We start from the raw sequence: 24,396 nt of genomic DNA, 5'->3' as shown, positions 1-24,396 counted from the left end.
ATAAATCCTTATATGGTCTAAAGTAGGCACCTAGAATATGGTATGAACGCCTGCACTCTCATCTTGTGAAGATAGCAATATCTACTTGAAGTATGAAGGAGACCAGATCCTGATTTGTGAGGTATTTGTTGATGACATTATCTTTAGTGGAGATGACAAGATGAGTCATGAGTTTACAGATGAGATGAAGAAAGAGTTTGAGATGTCACTCATAGGGGAGATTAAGTTCTTCATTGGACTGCAGATTCAGCAAATGAAAGATGGAATCTTTATCACTCAGTCCATGTATGTCAAAGAGGTGTTGAATACCTTTGGCATGGAAGATAGCAAACCGGTTGGTACACCGATGGTGATTGGTTGTAAACTATCCAAAGAGGATGACGCGGTATTGGTTAATGAGAAGGAATACCGATCAATGATTGGTAAATGGCATTATGTAGTGCATAGCAGACTAGATATTGCACATGTAGTTGGCATTATTGCAAGGTTTTGGAAAAGTCCAAGAGAATCCCACTTGGTTGCAGTCAAGTGGATTCTTAGGTATCTGAAGGGAACTATTGATTATGGATTGTGGTATCCATATAGAAAGGATTTCAACTTGAAAGTATTCACAGATGCTGATTGGGCAGGTAATATGGATGACCAGAAGAGCACAACCGGTGGTGCATTATTTCTCAGTGGTAGATTGGTCTCACAGATGAGTAAGAAGTAGAGTTGTATCTCTCAGTCTACAGTGGAAGCAAAGTATGTTGCTACTTTCATGAACTGCACTCAGACAATTTGGATGAAGCATGTATTAAACAGCTTCAAAGTTCCTGCATCTGAATCGGTAAGTATATTTTGTGACAATACTAGTGCAATTAACATCTCCAAGAATCCGGTTTTACATTCTAGAACCAAGCACTTTGAGCTTAAGTATCATTTCTTGAGGGAAAAGGTTCATAACAAATAGATTGCACTGGGACATGTTTCCAGTAAGGAGCAGTTAGCAGACATATTCACCAAGCCTCTCCCAAAGGCTACATTTATGTACTTAAGAGGTGAATTAGGGGTGTTGCCCCTTCAGGAGGTAAACTAAAGGTATATGCTTCACATCAGTCATGTATTGCATAGTCAAATTTTTCTTTAGGATTGATGTGTTGAAGGATACTACTCCTCAGGGGGAGCAACATAATGGAATAGGGAAGCTTGTGCCTCCACTTTGGCATTATTGTCAAAGGGGGAGAAGAAGTGAAGTGGAGAGATATCTGCAGAAATTGGGGGAGAAGAAGTGAAGCAGAGAGAAGTCTTTGTATATTGCCATCAATGTGAAAGGGGGATATTTTTGGCATTATGTGAATTGGTATGAGGACATGATGACATTGTATGTTGTCATTGATGTCAATATGCTAAAGAAGAAAGAACCGGTATGTTACCAAGAGCCGGTATATGTGAGAACCAGTATAACATTGTGAACCAATATATGTGCCAAAGTGAAGCGGTGTGTCTGTCTAAGGTGAACTAGCATGTGGTTATGTGAACCGGTACATGAAAGCTTTGTATGACTACTGGTTGGTTGTCTCAACTTCAGGGTTTCCGGTTGATGTACTTCAAGCCTGTGTGACTCAACTAGTGACTTTGTGTGATGAGTTAGCATTGTAACAAAGAACAGATCGTGTTGCCATGTTAGCCTTATGCGCGTGAAGGATCTTGCATGAAGGAGATTGTTCCTATCTACCTCAGGAATGTGTGAAGTCTGTAAATGGTAAAAATGCGTGATGGGTTATCAACTGCCATGAAAGTAGTGGAAAATGAATGATGGAGAACGTCTTGAGATTGGTTCAAAACTGTTGTATTTAATGCAATGTTCTCAATGGTCAGGATTGAACCATTTGAATTGCTTAAACTAATAGGTTTAGGGTTTAAGGTTTATGCTACCGACCTATCTGTTTCCTATAAGGTCAATGTTGTGTTTCTTTCTGAAGTTGTTGGAAAAAGTTGTGTGTGTGTATCCAAGAGAAGAGATACGTGATTCTTGCCAGACCAGAGGAGAGAAGTGATACCTGCAGAGTGTAAGTAAAGAAGGTGAAGAGGATCTAAAGCGGATCTGCATTGGCATTGAGTGCTGTTACGAGATCATTGTAATACCTGTTGATCTCTAACCACTTCAACAGTTGGGAAATCCTTAACAGGGTAGCTTTAACTGGCTTACTATAAATCCTTTCACAGGGTGACTCAAAACCATTGAGTTCTTGAAATCCTCTAACAAGTAACCTTTAATAGGGTTTAACCCTTAATCAAGTATTCTAGCCATCCCTTAACCGAGTGATCCCTAACAGGATCTATTCCTAACAGAACCTATTGTATTAGTCTTTAACCGTACAAGGCTCCTAATAGAGTGGACTTCTAAAGAGTTCAAAAATAGCTTGTGGGTATTCATCCCCACCATGGTTTTTCCTAGTTGGGTTTCCACGTGAAAAATCTATGTATCATGTCTGGTGTTATTCATGTGATGGTTTAAGTGATTTGTGTCTGAAGGTAAATCATGTTGATCTAGCTGTTTATATATCTTCGATGATAGATTACCTATTCATGCACTAGGGTGAAATGGAAATGAGGTATTAGATTGTATGAAAAGATAAGTGTCAACTAGTTTATGCTTGTCTCAGTTATTCTGGGTTTTGTCGGTTGTACTTTGTTTAAGACTAGTGTTACTATTTGTCTGTCAAAGCACAGTGTCTGCTGACAAACTAGTTTTGGATTGTGTTTTTACCTATACTGATTCACCCCCCCTCTTAGTACCGATTTGGTACTATCCATTCATCATTGAGTTATCACATCCTCCCCAAGATCTCCATTAAAAAATGCACATTTTACATCCATTTGATAAACTTTATAGTTCTTATAAGCTGCAAATACAAGAAATAGTCTAACTGTTTCAATTCTGGCTACTAGTGCAAAGGTTTCATTATAATCAATTCCTTTTTTCTATGAATAACCTTTACAAACTAATATTGCTTTGTTTCTGATTACTTCTCCATCTTCATTAAGTTTATTTCTATATACCCATTTAGTTCCAATTACATTTTTGTCTGTAGGTCGGGAAATCAATGTCCCAGTGTTGTTCTTTTCAATTTATTTTAATTAATCTTCCATTGCTTTTATCCAATGTTCATCCTTACATGCTTCAATAACAAATGCTGGTTTAATTTGAGAAATTAAACACACCTCTTCATTTTCCAGTCTTCCTCTAGTCATAACACCTTGATTCTTGTTTCCAATTATCCGATTCTCTGAATGATTCAATCTTACATTCCTAGGTTTGTTCTTATTAACATTCACAGGTTGTTTTTCTTTAGCCACTGTTGAATTTTCTGATGATGTTGGTGTGATTAGGTCTTCATTCTATACCAGTGAAATCTATGTCGGTTGATCTATGATCATTTTAACTATTAGTCCAAAAGATCTTGAATCTCCTCTAAAGTGTTCATCTATCTTCACATTAGTACTCTCAATGATTTTCTATAACCTTTTATCATAACATCTATATGCCTTTCTTTTAGATGAATAGCCAATAAATATTCCTTCATCACTTCTAGGATCAAATTTTCCAATATAATCATCTCTTCTAATATAACATTTGCTTCCAAATATTCTGAAGTACTTAAGAGTAGGAATATGACCAAACCATAGTTCATAAGTGGTCTTACCGGTTTCACTTTTGATGTGAACTCTGTTGAAAGTATAAGCCGATGTATTCACTGGTTCTCTTCAGTACACATGAGGTAGATTTGCTTCCATTAACATTGTTCTTGCTACATCCAGAATAGTTTTGTTCTTCCTTTCCACAACTCTATTTTGCTGGGGTGTCTGGGGTGCTGATAGTTGTCTTTTGATTCCATTCACTTCACAAAATGCATTAAATTCTCTTGATGTAAAGTCTCCTCCTTGATCTGATCTTAAACATTTGTTTTCTTGCCGGTTTCATTCTCTACCATTGCCTTGAATATCTTGAATCTTCCAAAAGTTTCTGATTTCTCCTTGAGAAAAGTAACCCAACACATTCTACAATAATCATCGATTATTAGCATTAAGTATCTATCTCCTTAAAAACTTCTTATTCTTGCTGGACCACACAAATTAGTATGAATTAAATCAAGAATATTATTTGATTTCTTAGTAATGCTCTTAAATTTTGTTCTAACTTGCTTTCCCATTTGACATTCCTTACATACCGGATTATGAGGTTTCACAATCTTAGGTAAATCCCTTACTGCCTTAGTTGAACTGATCTTTACAATGCAATCAAAATTCACATGACAGAGTCTTTTATGCCATAACCAATTTTCATCAATACGTGCAATCAAACATGTTTTATCACTAGTAGTCAAGTGAAATATATTACCTTTAGTCTGATTACCAGTTGCAATCTCCAATCTAGTTCTGTTTATGATTTTGCATTTCCCATTCTTGAATTATAACTGAAATCCTTTCTCAACTAACTGACCAACACTCAAAATATTATGCTTTAAACCTTCTACATAATAAACATTGTCAGTATTGTGCTTACCATCCAAAGATATAGTTCCTTTTCCTTTGATTAAACAAGCTTTACCATCTTCAAACATTACTAGACCTCCATGAATTTCTTGAAATGATAAGAATTTTCTTTTATCACCAGTCATATGATGTGAGCATCCGGAATCTATAATCCATTCATCCTTTTCTACAATTTTTACTTCTAGTGCCTACTCTACTAGTTTGACAATAGGTGTCAGTTGATCTTCCTTTATTGCAACAAAAGCCCATCCGCTATCTATTAGATCTTCATCTGAGTCATCTATAACACCTTCATCTACATAGTAACATGATTTATCTCTATTTTCTTGAATCTATATCTCTGATATTCAGGGTTAGGCTTATATGATCTTTTTTCTTCCTCCCTTAATCTAGAATGTCTATCAAGACATCTACATGCCATATGACCAACTTTATTTCAATTAAAACATTTGAAAGGTTCTTTACCTACACACATACTTCCTGTTGGACCTTTAGGCATTTTCCTTGCAAATAGTGCTTCAAGTTCTTCAAGTTCTTTTGCATAAAGTGCTTTCAAATCAGTTTTGTCAAATGATGATGATGCTGATGATGATGATGATTCTTTGAAAGATAAATCAGTCTTTACAGTAGCAACATGACCAAATTCTTCAAGCTCAAATGCTGAAAGTTTCCCAACCAAAGTATCTCTAGAAACTGAAGTATTAGGCATTGTTCTCATTTCATTAATAACAGTCACTTTCATTTTGTAAGTTGGTGGCAATGCTCTTATAACTTTAGACACAATTTCATCTTCACTTAAGGATCCTCCAGAACATTGTATTCCTAAAACAATTTTATTCTCTTTCCATAAATGTAGAAATTATTTCATCGTCTTCCATTTTCAAATTTTCATACCTGACCCGGTAAAATTCCAGATTTGCAATCTTGACAATGGTATCTCCTTCACTCAGTGTCTCCAACTTATCCCAAATAGATTTAGCAGTAGATCGGTCTTCTAATCCCATGATTTGCTGATCTGATAATGCGCTTAGAGGTGCTTCTCTTGTTTTGCAATCATTGTCCATGTCCTTAGCGAATGTTGGTGGATGAGGTTGATTTAGAATAGGAGCAACATAGCCATTCTTTGTAACATCCCATATATCTCTTCCAATGCAGTTCAGACGTGTTTCCATTATGATCTTTCATATGCCATAGTTAGTTCCATCAAGCTTCAGACTGTCCTTCCTAAAAATATTTGTTGCCATAGGATCTTCTCAAGCTGTTAGGCTTTTGTAAAAAGAGGACTAGACTCTGATACCAATTGTTAGGTCCCGAGAAGGAAAACCGAGAGCGGGAGTGAATCAGTTGTGAACCAGTTGTCAATAAATTATAATCCAAATGCAAGTTATTCCAACTTAACCTTAATTCTGGTAAACCAAACTTAAGTGTCGGTAAAACAGATTAACAGATATAGTAGTACTGGTTTAACTTAATGCATGAAACATAAAGAGAAACAATATCCACAACACATAACACAGAGATTTTGACATGGAAACCCAATAAGGGAAAAACCATGGTGGGAAACCTTACCCACAATCAAATGATATTACTGCAGATAGTATGTGTATATAAATGGGGTCTGCACATGCAAAAAGTCTAGCTGCCCAAAGCTCACTTCTCAATCACAAATTAGGAGTCACACTGACTAAACCATTGGATGGTTAAATCCAATGATAATGTACTACTGAAAATAGCATCTTCAATGCTGGATTTAGTATTGGTTAAGATCTAAACATGAGTGTCAAAACACCTTCATAACCTTCCTTCAACCTTTGAATAATGTCTATGTGATTCACACAAGGATCTTCTTATTTTCTCTCTTCAATATTCTAACACACTCATCATTACCACGATCTTCAATTAAGATATTACAATCATATATACAAAACCTAATACCAAATGAGTAGGTCGACTCACTAAATATATTACATTTAAAATAATTACAAATAAGTATTGATGTAATAAAACATGTAAGCTCAATACATTTACCACAATAACCAATCAATAAACAATCTCCATGACATGTTGTGCTGATCTGGGATAGATAACATGTACCAGTCCATAACCTAGACCTATATGTCGGTAAAGGCAAATATGTCAACCCGATTAGACCAATAAGTAAAACACCAAAACCAAACTTCCAATCCATGTCTTTGACATAACCAAATGATCTCCAGATGATAACAAGTCATCATTGCTGTCGGTGAATAATATAACCTGTTGGTGAACACATACCGGTGACTGTGCATAAGCCACTAACCATACTGGTGAACATAACGTAAACCTTCAAGAAGACAATTGTTGACATCAATGACAAAACCAATGCAACACATGACAAAGTCATCCATAATACCAACACATACTCAATATCAAACTCGCTTAGAATCATGATCCATTTTGCTAGTCTTCCAGTTAATGTTGCCTTGTTGAGCAAATACTTCAATGGATCGATTTTTGCAATCAAATTGAAAGAGTGAGATAGTAGATAGTGTCTTAATTTTTGAGAAGCAAAAAATTCTACCAAGCATTCTTTTTTTGTTGGTGAATAGTTTATCTCGTATCCTACTAATGTTTTGCTGATGTAGTAGATGGTTCATTCTTTTCCTTCATTATCCTATTGTGAAAGCATAACTCCTAATGATACTTCGGTGGTTGATACATAGAGTAACAATAGATTTCCTAGAATTGGTGACATTAGGATGGGTGGTTGCATGAGATAGGCCTTGCATTGATGGTCCCACTTGAAAGTAATATTTTTATGCAATAGATGAGTAAATGGTTGGCATTTATTTGCTAGCTAAGAAAAAATTATTTTGATTGACTAGAGTCTACCTTGAAGTGATCTTAGTTGACTAATATTCCAGGGAGATGCCATTTCCATGATTTCTTTGACCTTAGCTGGATCTACTTAAATACCTCTCGCTGAAACAATGTATCCCAATAGCTTTCCTGAAGTAACACCAAAGGCACATTTCTTGGGATTGAGCCACACCTTATACTATTCTAACCTATCAAAGATCTATTCTAGTATTCCTATATGGTCTTCTTTGTTGTATGATTTGGCCAATATGTCATCCACATAATCTTTCATGAATGTGTATCATGTCATGGAATATCATTGTCATAGCTCTCTGATATGTACCACCTGTGTTCTTAGTCTAAAGGGCATGATGTTCCAGCAGAAAGTACCCCATAGACATGGTCTTTCTTGATCTTTGGGTGCTATTTTAATCTAATTGTATCTAGAGAAACCACCCATTAGAGAAAACATGCAGTGTCCAACAGTTAAATCTACAATGATGTCAATGTTAGGCAAATGAAAGTCATCCTTTGGATATGGATTATTAAGATCTCTAAAGTTTGTGCATATTCTGATACTTTTATTTGGTTAAGAAATAGGAATGATGTTGGATACCCATTGAGGATAAGCTACAGGTCTAAGGAGTCCAACATCCAGTTATTTCTTTAGTTCTGCTTTGACTAGAAGAGAAATATAAGGATTCATCTTCCTTATTTTTTGTTTAACTGGTTTGGCTCTTGGACTGATATTTATGTGATGCATAATAAGCTCTGGATCTAACCCTGGCATGTTTGCATTTGACAAGGTGAAATTGATTTGCCATCATTTGAAGAATTCCATATATTGTTATATTTCTTGTTTGGACGGAGAAGTTGCATGATTTAGAATATTTGGTTTCTCTATTGTACCAATGTTAACTGCCTCTGTTGGTTTGATCAAAATGGATGACCTTTCTTGATAGTGTGCAGGTAATGTGTCAAATCTCCCATCTTCTGGTGCCTCAAGGAGGTTTTCACCGTTAGATGCAATATTTCTTTTTACTTTTTCTTGATCTAATGTTGCCAAGAAATGGTTTTTAGCATTAGACCTGATATTGTTTCCTTTATTTTCACTTTTGTGACTAGGAGATTTGGCACCCACTTGACTGGAAGATGCGTTGTTGAAATTCTTGGTGAAAGTTGTTGCAGGTTCGATTGCATTAAGATATACAAATATAGCATAGTCATTAGGAAAGGTATCAATGGTAGTTTGTCTTTCATTTTCCCAATCAATAAGTTCAGGGTAGATTAGAGGTAAGGGGTCATCAGTTTGAGATGTTTCAAGGGTATCAAGGGTCATGATAGATATGTCAAAGTTTTCAATATGTATGTCAATGTATAGAGAGACTCTCATCCGAATAACCTCACACAAGGAGCTCCTGATCATCCTTGATTAAGTCTAAGTCAGCCGAATGTGATTCTAATTCAAGTGGGATAGTTCCTAACATTTTCCCTACATATGTGTGAACTACATCGACTCCTACATCTTCTTCAAAGCAATTTTCTTCAGCTGATTCTTCAGAGTGATAGGAATCACATTCCCATTCATTAGAATCTATCTCACTTGCAACTTGCAATCTATAGATTTGTTCAGATAGTGTTTGATTTGTTTCTTCTTCTTTTCTTGCTATATCTTTTCTTCTTTCATATTCAGCTTCTTCTAGACTAAGATTGAGTTTTTTCAACCTTGCTATGAGTTCTCTTTGATTAGTACTAGTTTCATGCTTGTTTTGATTTAGAGTTAATGTTGCTTGGGAGGTACCATTAGTTTTTTTTCCTATTGATTTGAAGCTTGCTTCTTTTTCCATTTCATCTTTGATTGTTCTTCTTGCTTGGTGGATGCTTCTTCCCTTTCAATTGCAAGTTGTTCTTGTCTGTTTTCATATTCCTTGTGTTTTTGGCTAGACGATGTGTCTTCTGGTAGAGTAACTTGTCCATACCCTATGATTTCTTTGTCTATAGCCTATTGAGTGTAAGGTTGGATAGGTTCTGAGATACCTTCTTTTCTTTTTCCTATAGGACCTATTCCAATGTATCCCATTTTTTGAAGAATGTTAAATCCTTTTCCTTACTTTTCTGTAGGTATTCTGATATTGTTGATCTTTTGTTGGACTTCTTCATCCTTGTATAGCCACTATAGCACATCTTTGTCTTTTGTTTCCTCTAATAAGGTCCCAGCGTGAACAAATGCTCCATCAAATATTGGAAGATGTTTCACAATTGCTTGTTGTTTAGAGTTTGATGGTTTTCCATAGGACTTCGGAGAAAGTGGCAATTGGGATAAGGAATATTCTTCGTTCCCTCAATCTCTTAGCCACATTTGTTTTTCTATACTTGAAAAAATTGAGGCAAATGATTTTTCTTTGGTTTATGTGTTTGAAGATGATGCCTCCCTATTATGAGGAACAATGACCTCTTGAGCTAGTTTGAGATTACTACAATACTGAAATGGATTTGAATCTGCTGAGATTGTGATTTCCTATCCATTGCAGGGAAATGTTAGGCACTGATGATATGTTGATGGAACAACTTGTATGTCATGTATCCAAAGTCTTCCCAAGAGTGTGTTTTATGATAAGTCCAAGTCTAGAACTTGGCATGATGTGTCTTTCTACAAAGGTCTCACTCTGATGGGTAATATCACAATTCCTTTAGAGGAATGCTCTTCTTCATCATAAGCTTTGATAGTGATCTTTTTCTAGGGATCAACTATGTCTTCTGAATAACCTAGAGCATAGACAAGACTCAGTGAGAAAATGTTTAAGCCAACTCCACCATCTATTAGGACACGTTTAACTCGTGTCTTATGAATGAGGACTTTGATATGCAAGGGAGCATTATGGGGATGTTGTAAGGACATGTCATCTTCTTCAGTGAATGATAAGCAGTGAGAGGTTGTGAGATGTCCCACCATGATTTAGAATTGATCTAAATCAAGATCCTTAAACACTGTTGTATCTACTAATTCTCGTTCAACAATTTCTTTGTGTACAAGTGAAAGCTTTAAGTTCTAAGATGGATATTTGTGCAGGCATTTTCTATAATTGATCCACTAGACTGTATTGTTTTGTAATGGATGACATGTTAGTGGTATGACCCGACAAAACAACTTTAGCTTTTCTTCTTGTGATAGCATGAGCAGGTTCTTGATGTTTCTTTTTTTTTAACTACAATCACATTTACCACATTATCATATATATGAGCATAGTTTACCTTTGCTTTACCCTTACCATTATGTGTTGCTGATGATTCACCCTTCTCATAGTTTGGAAATGGAGTTTTAAAAGTTGTATGAGATTTTTTTGTCGTATATCCATCCATAGTTATTACTCCATTATCAATCAAATCTTGGATGACATGTTTCAACTGCTAACAATTATATGTGTGATGTCCCTTGTTTCAATGGAAATCACAATAATGGTTATCGTTCCACCAAGAGGGTTTCACTTGAGGTCCATAGTTCCTTCCTTTTGGTAAAGTAATCAATTTGTTTACGAGAAGTGTCTTTAGTTCTAACCCAAGTGGCTCACCAATGTTTGTAAATTTCCTTCGAAAGAAATTGTTGAAAGCTGATTTTTGGTGATTGTTTCTGTTGAGCTGTTGCTGAGTGAGTGGATAAATTGAAAATTGGTTGTTTTGGTTTTACATTTTTGTTATCCACTATTCCATCATTGATGATATTTCGATTTCTATTCCAAAATTTAAGCTTATCATTGTTATTGTTGCTAATATTGTTGTTAGGAGGATTAACTCCTTCTTTGTATAGCTTCAACTCACCCTTCTTTACCATAGCTTCTTCCATTCTGATACCATTATCAATCATCTTTTAAAATTTTTGATGGCATTGCATTCTGAGATGATAGCTCATTTGTCCATTTAGTTTGTCGATCAATGTGTCTATTTTCTTGTATTTTGGCACCGTTCGAGGATATCGTGAAGCTAACTGTCTCCATCTCTATAGAAATGTCATGAAAGGTTCTCCACTCTTTTGTTTAGTATTACATAAATCAAGCATTGTTACCTCATGTTGAATTTTTTAAGAGTATTGGGAAACAAACTTATCCACCAAATCTGTGAATGATCTAATTCCAGGTGGAAGTTTGGAGAACCATTCCATAGCTAGTCCACTTAAGCTCTTTAGAAATAATCTCATTAGGTATGTATCCTCATGTGCAAACTCCATACTAATCATGCAAAATTCTTATATATGATCCTGGGGATTACCACTTCCATTATATTTATCTTATCAAGGAGTTTCACAACCGGTAGGAAATGGTATCATGTTTAGATTTCTGTCGAGTGGGTAAGGACAAATTTCTTGAAGCGAGTATCTTCTAACAGTTCCTCTCTACATATCTTGAATTTGTGTTTGCAGCATTTGTATTTGTTGTGTAAGAGTTGTGATAGGATTATCAACATGATTCGTCCTTGTATAACCATGAGTGTGCATTCTAGTATGATCTTGTTCTCTTCTTCTATAATCTTGACTCTTTCTTGTGTTCTCATTAGATTTGACATGGTTGATCATTTCTACATCATCCTTTTTGGGAATGGAATTTTCCTCATTAGTTCTTGTGTTATTAGGAATCAATGTGTTGTCAATTTTGAGACCAAAAATATCCTCATATCGTTCATTATCATGGGAAGAGTCACTTCTCTTTTGTGCTAATTTTCTCACATAAAATCTTGGGGGAGTGTAGCACTAGATTTAGATAACATTGGGAAGTATTTCTCTTTTTCTCCCTCCAATATTTTTGCCATAAATTTATCAAATTTAGAATCTTGTTTGCTTTCTCTGAGATGTTGTTCTGTTATCTCCCCTTCTTCTTGCATTTAATTTTGATGTTCCATGTTTCTATAATCTTCAGTTATTTCAAAAATTTTGATTTTGCGTTTCTACAATCTTATGTCTCTGCACTCTAGTTAAAACGAGCATACATGTATGTTGGATATTGTGCAAGGATTTGATTGTCTAAAAGTTATTTCAATAAGTGATCAAATGTCAATGTAGATATGATAGAGTGATATGACATGAAAAGATGATTCAAATGTTTAAAAGTTTGAAATTTTTTGATCTTCAGTTTTGGAGTGCAATGATGATGATTTTGATAAAACCAAGTCCAATAGGAATGATATATCATACGATGTGGGACAAGGTTATCCTGACCAAACGTTGTAGTTTCATGATAGAGGATGATATAGATCCTGATGAGAAACTATGTTATGAGTGATCGGTTTATCAAAGAGGGTGATAATGCACTTTGACATGTTTATATCTTGAACTTGTTGAAGGCGAATACTTGAAAATCTTGAGGTGTCTATTTCTAGAATCCAATTTGATAGATGATAACCTGACCAAGTGAACCAAGAAGACAATATAAGAACAAAATAATAGATATAAGTTGTTTATGCTCATTGTAAATTGACCAAGCAAACATGACAGGTCTGAACAAGACATGCAAGATGATAGCTTTGGACTAACAGAGACAAAAATTTGTAGGACAGTTTAGACAGTCCCAGACGATAATTTAGATAGGCCCATACGACAAACTAGAAATCTTGCATGACAAAGGCATAAACTCATACGAGCTTTCTCATAAAACCAAACTATAAAAGATAACACAAAATCCTCTGTTAAACTGACTCATACAACAATTCTCATAGGACCAGACGATAAACTAGATTTACCGTACGACAAACTAGAAAGCTCGTATGACTTAGGACAAAACAGAGACAAAAAAATTGTTTGGACAAATTTTTTATCAAAGAAGTTTGATGTTTTACTTCTGTTTTCCAATTTTAGATGTTTGGTTTTCTATTTCAGGGATGAAGACACAACAAACACATGATATGATAAGTAACCTCAAGCACAACACGCTAAATCCTAAGGAAGTTGTCTGAGAGAAAACATTTGCTTGCAAACTTAGGTACACACCCAATAGGTAATCGAGATACGGCCTGTGAGTATCACGCAATGGATTCTCAATGCCATATTAGCCGACTCCAAATGCTAATGGGGGCATGATATGGCAAGTGTCTTGGGAGAGTTACTATCTCTCTTGCACAAAGATTATCCCCCTTTCAGAGTTGAATCGGGTAGCTTCTATCTTAAGGTTCGTAGTAAGGGTTTCCGTTTGAAATTACCCCTTGTAGTCGTGCAAGTGTAATTGAGGCCTATATCCCAACAAGGTACCAAAACAAGAAGTAATCATGCAAGCGTGATTGAGATCATGAGGCCCTACTAAATGTATGATATGAGAGATCTGAAAAGAGAAAACTCAAATAATCCCATCCTCTGAGACTTTAATCCCGAGAGGCCTATTTTTTAGAGTAAGTTGGAAAGCTTAGGTCTAGTTGTACTCACTTGGGTCATTCTCACAGGGTGATTAATTTTTCCCACTGTGATAGGCCCGCTAAAGGTAATCAAATCTCAAACATAGAAGCACTTGAAGGGTCAGGATTTCTGATTGTCCAAATGGACAAGAGCATACTCTGCTACCTTTTAGACAACTTCTCAAACATGGAAAACAAGATGTTCATTACCATTACCAAAATAAGTGTGCCTAGAAAACTTAAAGAAGACACAAAGTTTGGTTGAGTACTCCTTACGCAACCTACAAAACAGTTACATTAGTAGTCATGTTGTTTTGATGAAATGAAGCTTTGACAAGCATAATCTTTGACAAGCATAATCTTTGACAATCGTCCTGCAAAAACCTATTAGGCTGCTAAAAAATTTCACAAACAAACCAGGGTTAGCATTAGTAATAGCCAAATTGAAGCATGAAAACCCTAAAATATATTCTGTTTTGAAAACACAAAAGCATAAATTCATACGAGTATTCTCACATATCCGTATGAGTACACAAAGAAACTTGTACGATACTACAAAGGTACTCGTACAAGATTCTGAATTAGAGTCGGCCAGAAACCTACGAGATTGAAAATTTGATGATGCTAAGAGGCTAAAAATAAGATTTTCGGCCCCACGGTGTGCGCCAAAATGTCATGTGTGTGAAGTAGGATACCTGCAAGTGCAACACAAACACTCAATATATCATTACAAGCATAGTTACCAAATTAAAAGAAAATGAAAGATAAACCATGACAAAGCGACCTATCGCCTCCTAAGAGATGCGAGTGTGGATTTGCTCTTAGATCTGGATAAGCAATCTCAGTGACTTGACTACACCTAGATAGAGGATTTGAAATGATAATGATATGCAAGGTAGATGAGATTGATTATGCTAGATTGATCCAAGAGGCTAATTAAGCTAATGATATGCATGGTTGAGCTATGATGATGATGCAATTAATCTAGAAAAGAGATTGATTAAGCTCCATGATTCAATAATTATGCTAGAAAATGATCAAATTAAACTAGATCTACGATGCAATTGCCTATAATAACAATTCTCAAATGATATGCTAGAATGGATATGCTTGTAGTAACAATTCCTAAAGTGATATGAGATGGGATCCTTTGTGCTTCAAAATGGGGGATATTTAAAGGATTTCCAAGGCTAGGTGTGAGGTGGCAAGAATCAACGGTCAAGATTGAGTCTGAAGATATCAAGGGTTAAATTGGAGGAGGTTGGAGAAGAGGTCGGAGGGAGGAACACTTGTCATCTCTATGGTGACAAGTGTCAAGGAGCCTTTCTCATGAGAGGGAAAGTGTCCAAGAGAGGAGACAGGTGGCCTAAGTGCCATGTGTCTCAAGGGGAGAATATCCACACCATAGGAGGTTAGGATATGCAAGATAGGATAGGGTTAGTTAAACCCAAGGTCTGGTGAAATGGGTTAGGTTAGAGGGATGGTTAGGTTAGGTGGTTAGAAGTTAGGAGGCATGTGGGAAATTTGAATTTAAAAATTCAAATAATAGGAAAAGGCTAATCAACTTTCAACAACTCATAAATTGGTTTGTTTTAATTAATTAGGGGAATATAAGAAATGAATTAAATGGGGGGAGGGATTAATTATTATTAATTAATTAATCAAAGGGTACTATTGAAATAAACCTATTAAATAAGTCCTTAGATTTATTAATAAGTATATGAATGGGAGAATTGAATCAAATTTCTAATGAATTCAATTAAATTAGGAAGGGGGATTAATTAAATAATTACTTATTCAATTAATTATCTTCAAAACATTTTTAGATGTATATAGTCATCACTCCATTTCTCTTATCCCCAATTATTTTGTGAGAATTTGCCAAGATCTAGAGGCAATGGAAAGCACAAATAAGAGAGAACCAAATAGATGATAGGAATAAACTATATTCTATCAAGAAAATACTGATCAACAAGATCATCAATCATTACATATATTGAATATGAGCCTTCTTATATAGGCAAGGCTATATGGATATGTGAGCACATAAACATGACATGTGGCTCAATAAGAAACAAGGGTACGTAGGAAATAGGTGTGGTAGTTAGGAGAAACAATTAAATATTTTACATGAGGTGGATCACCAACCGAAGGTGGAATTATCACTCCCCAATAAGTGGATATGATAAAGTAGTAACAAGATCACACCATAAAAGGTGGAAATTCTCCTACACACACTATCCCAATGTGGCACAAACACCCAGGTCTCTCATACCCAAACTACTATGAAATGCATGTACCTAAGTAAACTTAAGTAAGCTGTAATAATATCCAACATGAATAATTAATTACACCAACACCCCCCTTAAGTGTAACTTAGGAGAATGCACTTAAGTCTACAATGCAACTAATTAATGCAAGATGGGTTTTGACTACTAGGCCATGTTAGGTAACCATGTACAAATGAAAATGCAAAGAAAACCAATGGAATGAAATCTCTCACAAAGTAGGGAAAGAGAGAAAAACCAATGGGAAAAAACCCTCCCCCAAAAGAGAGATGAAAAACATATACAAATAACTCTCATAGAAGTGTGTGAGGAACAAAACCCCATGTGAGGAAAAGGTCCCCCCCATATGAGAGAAGAAGAGAGACTAGGAAGCCCCCCCTCAATGTAGAATCAACACCAATGGTAGAAGCTCGAAGATGAATGAAGAAACTGTTCCATGAATGTCAAACAATATTCCTCCCCTTAATAAGAAACAAAACCAAAGGTGTATCCATGAAGGGAAGATGTAGGAAAAAAATTCGTGATGAATGGAATCTCTGAAAACTACTCAAGTCTCCCCATGTTGATGATGAAAGATACCCCCTCCAAAGGTGGTAAACTTCTCCACACTACTAAAAAGGGAACTCCAAGATCTAGTGGAGAAGAATGTAGAACAATATCCAAAGACTCACATGTCTCCTCTAAGCATAAAGAGACCTCCTCCAACTATTGTACAAAAGTATCCACAATCATGTCAACCTCTAAAGAATGATCATGTAGAGAATGCACAAGAGGGTCAGAGTGATCCCTCACAACAATCAAAGAAGGATCATCTTCATCAAAGAGAAGATGAATGTCATCAATGATGTCTCCCAAATATGCAATGTAGGACTCCACAAACAAACCTGCAATGTCCCTCAAGTAGGCATCCCATGAATTTGAAGCTAGAAGACATGAAATATCCTACTACACTGAATCACGAGAAGGAAAAATTATCGCACTAGCTGCATCATTAGGTGCAATAGGTGGTGTGATATCAAAAGGAGGAGATTAAATAGAAGGCTCAAGAATGGGTTCACATGTGAGAATCCCCAAGTTCAAGTACCCAAAGTTCTCAAAATCTGAATCATCAACATAGGAAGAATCAACCTCATCAATAGGAACAAAATGTGAAAAGGAGTACAACTGAGATGCATGATCAACCACCCTAGTCACAATAATAGCTCTAGTCTCCAAGTCTCTAATGATAACTAAATCACACATAAACTCCACAATTTTCCTAGTTGCCCCATGTGTGATTTGATAGATGGAAATAAGATTGTTTGTCAAATGGGGTACACACAACACATCATTGAAGGAGTTATCCCCAATGGCAATAGATCGTTTCCCAATCAAATCCATGTATGTATGATTTCCCATCAAAATTTGCGGCATGTGGCAAGGCTCAATTGAAGATAACATAGAATACAAAGATGCCATATGATGATAAGCCCCTGAATCTAGAAGCCATCTCCTTGAATCATGACTTGTAGTAGCACAAAGAGCTTATCCCTTTCCTTTATCTGTCCCAAAAGAGTGATCCTTTCCTTTATCCTTTTCCTTGGAAGAAGCCAATGTAGAAATTCTAGAAGGTAGGTTGATTTTGTTCTTCTCAAGAAGATTCTTCAACTCATCAATATCCTTCTTGTAATAATGTTGTTCATCTTGTCTTGACTTCTTACAATATCCACAAAAAAGATTGTCCTTATATGATTTCCTCTTAGGTGAAGATGTAGAATCACCTTGTTGTGGATAGGATGATTTTGATCCATCTTGTTGTGGTTTTGACCTAGGTTGCTTCTGATTCTTGCCTTTTCCTTGATTGCTTTGATTCACTTTGTTAGCCACAAAAGCTTGTGATTTTGAAGATTTGAGATTCCCCATCTTGGTCAACTTAGATTGCTCAAGAATCAACATCTCCATGAATGAATCGAATGAGGGAGAAGTATAAGAGGAACCTTGATCTAATCTATGGATGTGAAAGCTAGATACAAATGTTGCATACTCTGAAGGAAGCTTGTCCAACAAGTTATAAACAAATTGAGCATCCTTTTTTTCAATTCCACAATCTTTTAGCTTTTCTCTTAACTCATTTACTTTTGTGACATAATGTTGGATTGTATCAAAATCCTTGGGATCCAAAGTTGTGAGTTCACTATCAAGCTTGTAGCCCTTAATCTCATCAACTTGACCATATAATATCTCATAAATATCCCAAGTCTCTTTAATTGTAGTACACTTATAAATGTGAAAAATGATGTCATTTGATACATACTTTCTAAGAGTTCCAAGTTCCATAGAATTCTCAGTGAGCCATTCAATTTGAGCATTAGGATCAGCCTTAGGATCAGGTGGTATTGTAATAGTTTCATTTACATAATGAATAAGTCCTTTTTCCATTATTTTAATCCATGCATTAATCTTCCATGAAGCATAATTATGAGGAGTTAAAAGTGAAAATTTAGGAGAACCCATAGCACCAAAATGGAAAAAACATAAGATAGAGAGAGGCACAATCACACAAGACACCCCCCAGATTACTCAATCATGAAACCCCCCTAGAATGATGACTTGACACTTTATACTTAGTGCATGTATAATGAGCCACTTGCAAAAGAAATCAAGGTGAACTTCTGATGTCAACTTTACAACTTCTCAAAATGAGATATAAGAGACTTCAACAAATACTGCTAGTGATCTAAACTAGGATCCAAGCAAAATAGAAGTACCAAATAGGCCAAAAAGTTACCGAATATTGAAAGTGAAATTTCTACTCAAAATCACTACAAACTAATGGCAGATTATCAAAGTAGATGAAAAATTATGCACTTTAAAAAAAATGGCACCTAAAAAGGAGTCCATATGAGCCCAAACGAAGCCTCCAAAGTTGTAAAAATTAGGATTACATGATTTCAGAAAATCCTGTATTCAAAAATCCAAAAACTCCTGCACCACTGTATAGATCACGAAATTCTACCCAAAAACAAAAATAATTGCTCAAAAAAAGGAGTCCGGATGAGCGAGATGTCACTATTTGAAAATTGCATGCAAAATTATAATTTCTGGAAAATTTCCGTTGCAACTTCAAACTTCAAATGCCTCTAGATTTTGCCTCCAAAGTCTGATTTAGATGAAAAAAAGACAAAACTAAGTTTCTTGGACCTCCTCAATCCAATCGTGACCTCAGATCTGATCCATCAAGCTTCAATAATAACCTGCATTATATATCTCCAAAATGCAAACCCCAAATAGCATCAAATTTCTCTCAATTAGAAAGCAAATAACACTCTAATGGCTTTGATACCATGTGATAATTTTCCAAGATCTAGAGGCAATAGAAATCACAAATAAGAGAGAACAAAATAGATAATAGGAATAAACTATATTCTATCAAGAAAATACTAATCAACTGGATCATCAATCGTTACATACAATGAATATGAGCATGCTTATATAGGCAAGGCTATATGGATATGTGAGCACACAAACATGACATGTGGCTCAATAAGAAACAAGGGTAGGTAGGAAATAGGTGTGGTAGGTAGGAGAAACAATTAAATATTCCACATGAGGTGGATCACCCACAGAAGGTGGAATTATCACTCCATAATAAGTGGATATGATAAAGTAGCAAAAAGATCACACCATAAAAGGTGGAAATTATCGTACACACACTATCCCAATGTGGCACAAACACCCAAGTGTCTCATACCCAAACTACTATGAAATGCATGTGCAGAAGTAAACTTAAGTAAGGTGTAATAATATTCAACTTAAAGGTGTAATAATATTCAACATAAATAATTAATTAAACCAACAAATTTGATCTTCAGAATGATTCAATCTCACATACCTAGGAGTCTTTTGACTCTCTATTCCTCTTCCCTACTCTTCAGTTACTATAGAATTCTCTGATGTTGCCAGAGTAACTGGTTCAACTCTTTATTTTGGTAAAGGTGCTACCGGTTCAGATATAATCATTTCCACTGTCTGTTCCTTGTCATAAACTCTAATTTGACTTTTGTTCAGCTCATATACTTTGACATTAGCACTCTCCACAATTCTCTGCAATCTCTTGTTATAACATCTACATGCTTTTCTTTCATTAGAATAACCAAAAAATATGCCTTGATCACATTTAGGATCAAATTTCCCAATAGTATCATCTCTCTTGATATAACATTTACTACCAAAAATCTTGAAATACTTAACTAAAGGTGTATTGCCAAACCATAATTCATAAGGTGTCTTACCGGTTTCTCTTTTGATATGTAATCTGTTGAATGTATAAACCATTGTACTCATTGCTTCTCTCCAGTAGATATAAGGTAGATTAGCTTCCATCATCATTGTTCTAGCAACATCCAAGATAGTTTTGGTCTTCCTTTCCACAACTCCATTTTGCAGAGGTATCCAGGGAGTAGAATATTGTCTTCTTATACCATGCTTGTCACAAAAGTTATTAAACTCACCTAATATGAATTCTCCACCATGATCTGATCTCAAACATTTAATCTTCAATCCTATCTTAGTTTCCACTTTAGCCTTAAATATTTGAAATTTTTCAAACGCTTCAAATTTTTCTCTCAAAAAAGTAACCCACATCATTCTAGATAACCATAAATGATTAGAATGAAATATCTATCACCATGAAAACTTATAATTCTAGCAGAGCCAAACAAATCAATATGAATAAGATCAAGAACATTATTTGATTTATCTTGTATACTCCTAAAAGAGGTTCTGACCTATTACCCATTTGACATTCCTTATATACCAGATTGTAGGGCTTCATAATCTTAGGTATAGCTCTAATAGCCTTAGTTGAACTGATCTTCACAATGCAATCAAAATTCACATGACACAACCTTTTATGCCATAGCCAAATCTCATCAATCTGTGTAATCAAACATGTCCTCTCACCAGAGTTCAAATGAAATATATTACCTTTTGTTTGTGTATCAATTGCAATCTCCAAGCCAGATCTGTTAATGATTTTGTATTTTCCATCCTTGAACTATAATTCAAATCCCTTATTTACCAATTGTCCTACACTCAAAAGATTATGCTTCAAATCTTCAACATAATAAGCATTCTCAGTATTGTTCTTACCATCCACTGTCAATTACCCATTCATCCTTGTCCTCAATTTTAGTAGCAAGTGCCTTCTCCTCAAGTACATTCTCTTCCAGTGTTGGATCATCTTCCTTGATAGGTAGGAACACCCATTCCTTCCCATTGCTGGATCCACTAGCACAATCTTCTGCCAGTTCATCATCTAAATCAGTAATGCCTTCCTCATCCACTATGTAGCATGATTTATCTATGTTTTTCTTGAATATCCAGGGTTAGACTTAAATGATCTTTTAACTCTTTCTTCAAATCTTCAATTTCTTTCAGGACATATAAATGCAAAATGACCCATCTTATTACATGCAAAACATTTAAAAAGTTCTTTTCCTTCATACTTATTTCCTACTGGTCCTTTCGGTACTCTTCTAGCAAATAGTTCTTCAAGTTTCTCAAACTCATCATCTTCTCTCTTCATATCTTCTAATTCCTTTTCATATAAATCTTTCCAATCTTTCTTACCGGTTGTAGATGTAGATGCATGAAAACTAGGTTTAGTCTTCACAGCTCCAAAAGGTCCAAATTCCCCAAGCTCAAAAGTAGATAGTTTCTTAACAAAAGTGTCTTTGTTGACAGATGTATTAGCCATTGTTCTCAACTCATTAATAGCAGTAGCCTTCATCTTTTAAGTTGGTGGTAGGGCTCTCAATAATTTAGAAATAATTTCATCCTCGCTCAAAGTTCCAGCACAACATTGAATTCTCATAACAATCTCATTAACCCTTCCCATGAATGTAGTAATCCTTCCATCTTCTTCCATCTTTAGGTTTTCATATCTCATCCAGTAACAATCAAGTTTAGCAATATTCACTATAGGGTCACCTTCATTAAGAGTTTGCAACTCATCCCATATAGCCTTTCTAGATGATTTGTCAGTTAATCCCATTATTTACTAATTAGAAAGTGCACACAAGAGGGATTATCTTGCTCTATAATCATTCTCAAGCTCTTTGTCCAATTTTTCCAGAGGAGGATTGTCAACTCCTGAATTATAGGGCATGACACCATTTTGTGTGATCTCCCAAGTCTCCTTGCCAAGACATCTTAGATGAGTCTCCATCCGAATCTTCCATACTGTATAATTTGTTCCTTCAATCCTTTGTATATTCCTTCAAAAGATAGCTCTAGAAGAACTGGATGAACTTGAACTATTATTCACCATAGGATCTTCCTCAAGCGGTTAAGCTTTCTACAAAGAGGACCAAAGCTCTAATACCAATTTTTAGATAGTTCAGATAACCAGAAGACAACTGAGAGGGGGAGTGAATCAGTTGTCATAAATTACCAGAAGCATTAGCAACTTAAAATTTAATACCAGAACCCAAAACATCAATACTAAAATAGTAGTTAATCCAATTAAGCATAAATAATAATCATAGAATAAAATCCATCCACACAACACCAAGATTTGTACATGGAAACCATGGTAAAGGGAAAAACCATGGTGAGAAGCCTATCCAGAGTCAGATAATACTTCTGTAGTAAGTATGTGAATTACAATGAAGGGGCCTGCACTTGTAGGAAGGCCAACAACCTAGAGCACACTACTCATCACAAAAGGAGCCTCACTTACTACATATAAATCTAGACTATAATCCAAAGAAGTGTTGAACTGCAAAAGATAGCATTTACTATGCCTGAGTACAATTTTGGTTAAGCTCAATACCAAAGGAATAAATCCTCTTACACAAACCCAATTCGATCTCCAATGATCGACCAACTCCTTTGCCTGAATGATATTACATTATTTGCACATTACATTTCTTGACCATGACCTCTCAGATTAACCATGATGATCTACAATGAGATCTTACATCTATTTATACAAACCCTCGACCATAAACAATCAGGTCAGCCACCAGACAATAAATGATTACATAATTTAAAACAATGTTGGCTTTAGACCAAACAAGTAATAGAAACACATAAGACATCCCAGAAATACAAAAATTGGTCCTATCCACATGCTTCATTAATGTCAGTCCATAACCTAGATCAATCGGGACCAAGTATAGGTCCACACGCTTCAGCAATGATCTCCAACCACCATGTCTCGAACATGATCACCAACAGTATCCTAAAACTCCATCAGAAGCTGCACCAACACCACGTATGCAATTCATCATAGATCTCCACCCAAAACTCTTATGGTGAAACCCTCGCTAGAACCAGAAACCAATCTTCTAAGTAGGTAGGATAGCATCCAATCACCAAACCAAAACCAACTGATCAAATATGTGTATAAGCATTATGAGAAAACCAATTCCATCACCATATTATACCAGAGTCTACCGAATAATGTCGGATTGAAGTTAACTAGAAACCACTCAACCTACCAGGACCAGAAGGGTGTCGATAAAGCATCTAAAAACTAGTGTTGACATCAATGACAAAACATCAATGCAACACATAATCAATTCCACCAAATGGCCAACATCACGAGCTCCGAGAAATGGATCACCTAATTTTGACAACTTTGAGCACATTGAGCAGTTAAGAAAGTTTTTTGGCTAGGGTGTGTCTTAGGTCGATGAGCACAAAAGTATTCCTAGCACAAAATTGACCACCCAGACATGTACGAGCTATCGGTTCATTGCCATGATGAGTAGATTGAAAGTTAAGAAGTTGTGCAACTTTTCATTGAACTCATATTACACTTTTTCTCACAACCGATTAAGTGTCACCACAGGAAATTAGATTTGAGTCTTCCAAAAATAATAGAGGTTTATGTAGAGTTTGTAACATGACCCCATAGGATCAAATGAATTCTTCGTATGTCTCATGAGCGCTAAGAAACATGTTGCCAAATTTTGACAACTTTGAGCACTTAAGCAAATTTGCAGCTAGCGTGTGTCCCAAATTGATAAAAATGAGTTGGTGAATGAAATGAAGACATTCCTAACATAAACCTAGCTAGCCATATGTGTATGAGTTGATGGTTCATTGCCACGATGATTGGATTGAAAGTTAGGGCATTGTGCCACTTTTCATTGAACTCATTTTACACTTATTATCAACCAAGAAAGTTTTGGCATGGGCAAGTGGATCTGAGTCTTCCAAAAATAAGAGAGGTTTATCTAGATTTTTGTAACACAACCTCATAAGATCAGACGGCTCATTTGTATATCTCACGACCACTAAGAACTGCATCAATGAATTTTGACAAGTTTAAGCACTTAAGCAAGTTTGCAGCTAGGGTGTGTTCTAGATC

Source organism: Cryptomeria japonica, chromosome 9 (assembly GCF_030272615.1).
Source record: "Cryptomeria japonica chromosome 9, Sugi_1.0, whole genome shotgun sequence".
NCBI classification, from domain to species: Eukaryota; Viridiplantae; Streptophyta; class Pinopsida; order Cupressales; family Cupressaceae; genus Cryptomeria; species Cryptomeria japonica.
The sequence above is the reverse complement of the archived record's forward strand: the minus strand, read 5'-3'. Positions refer to the sequence as shown.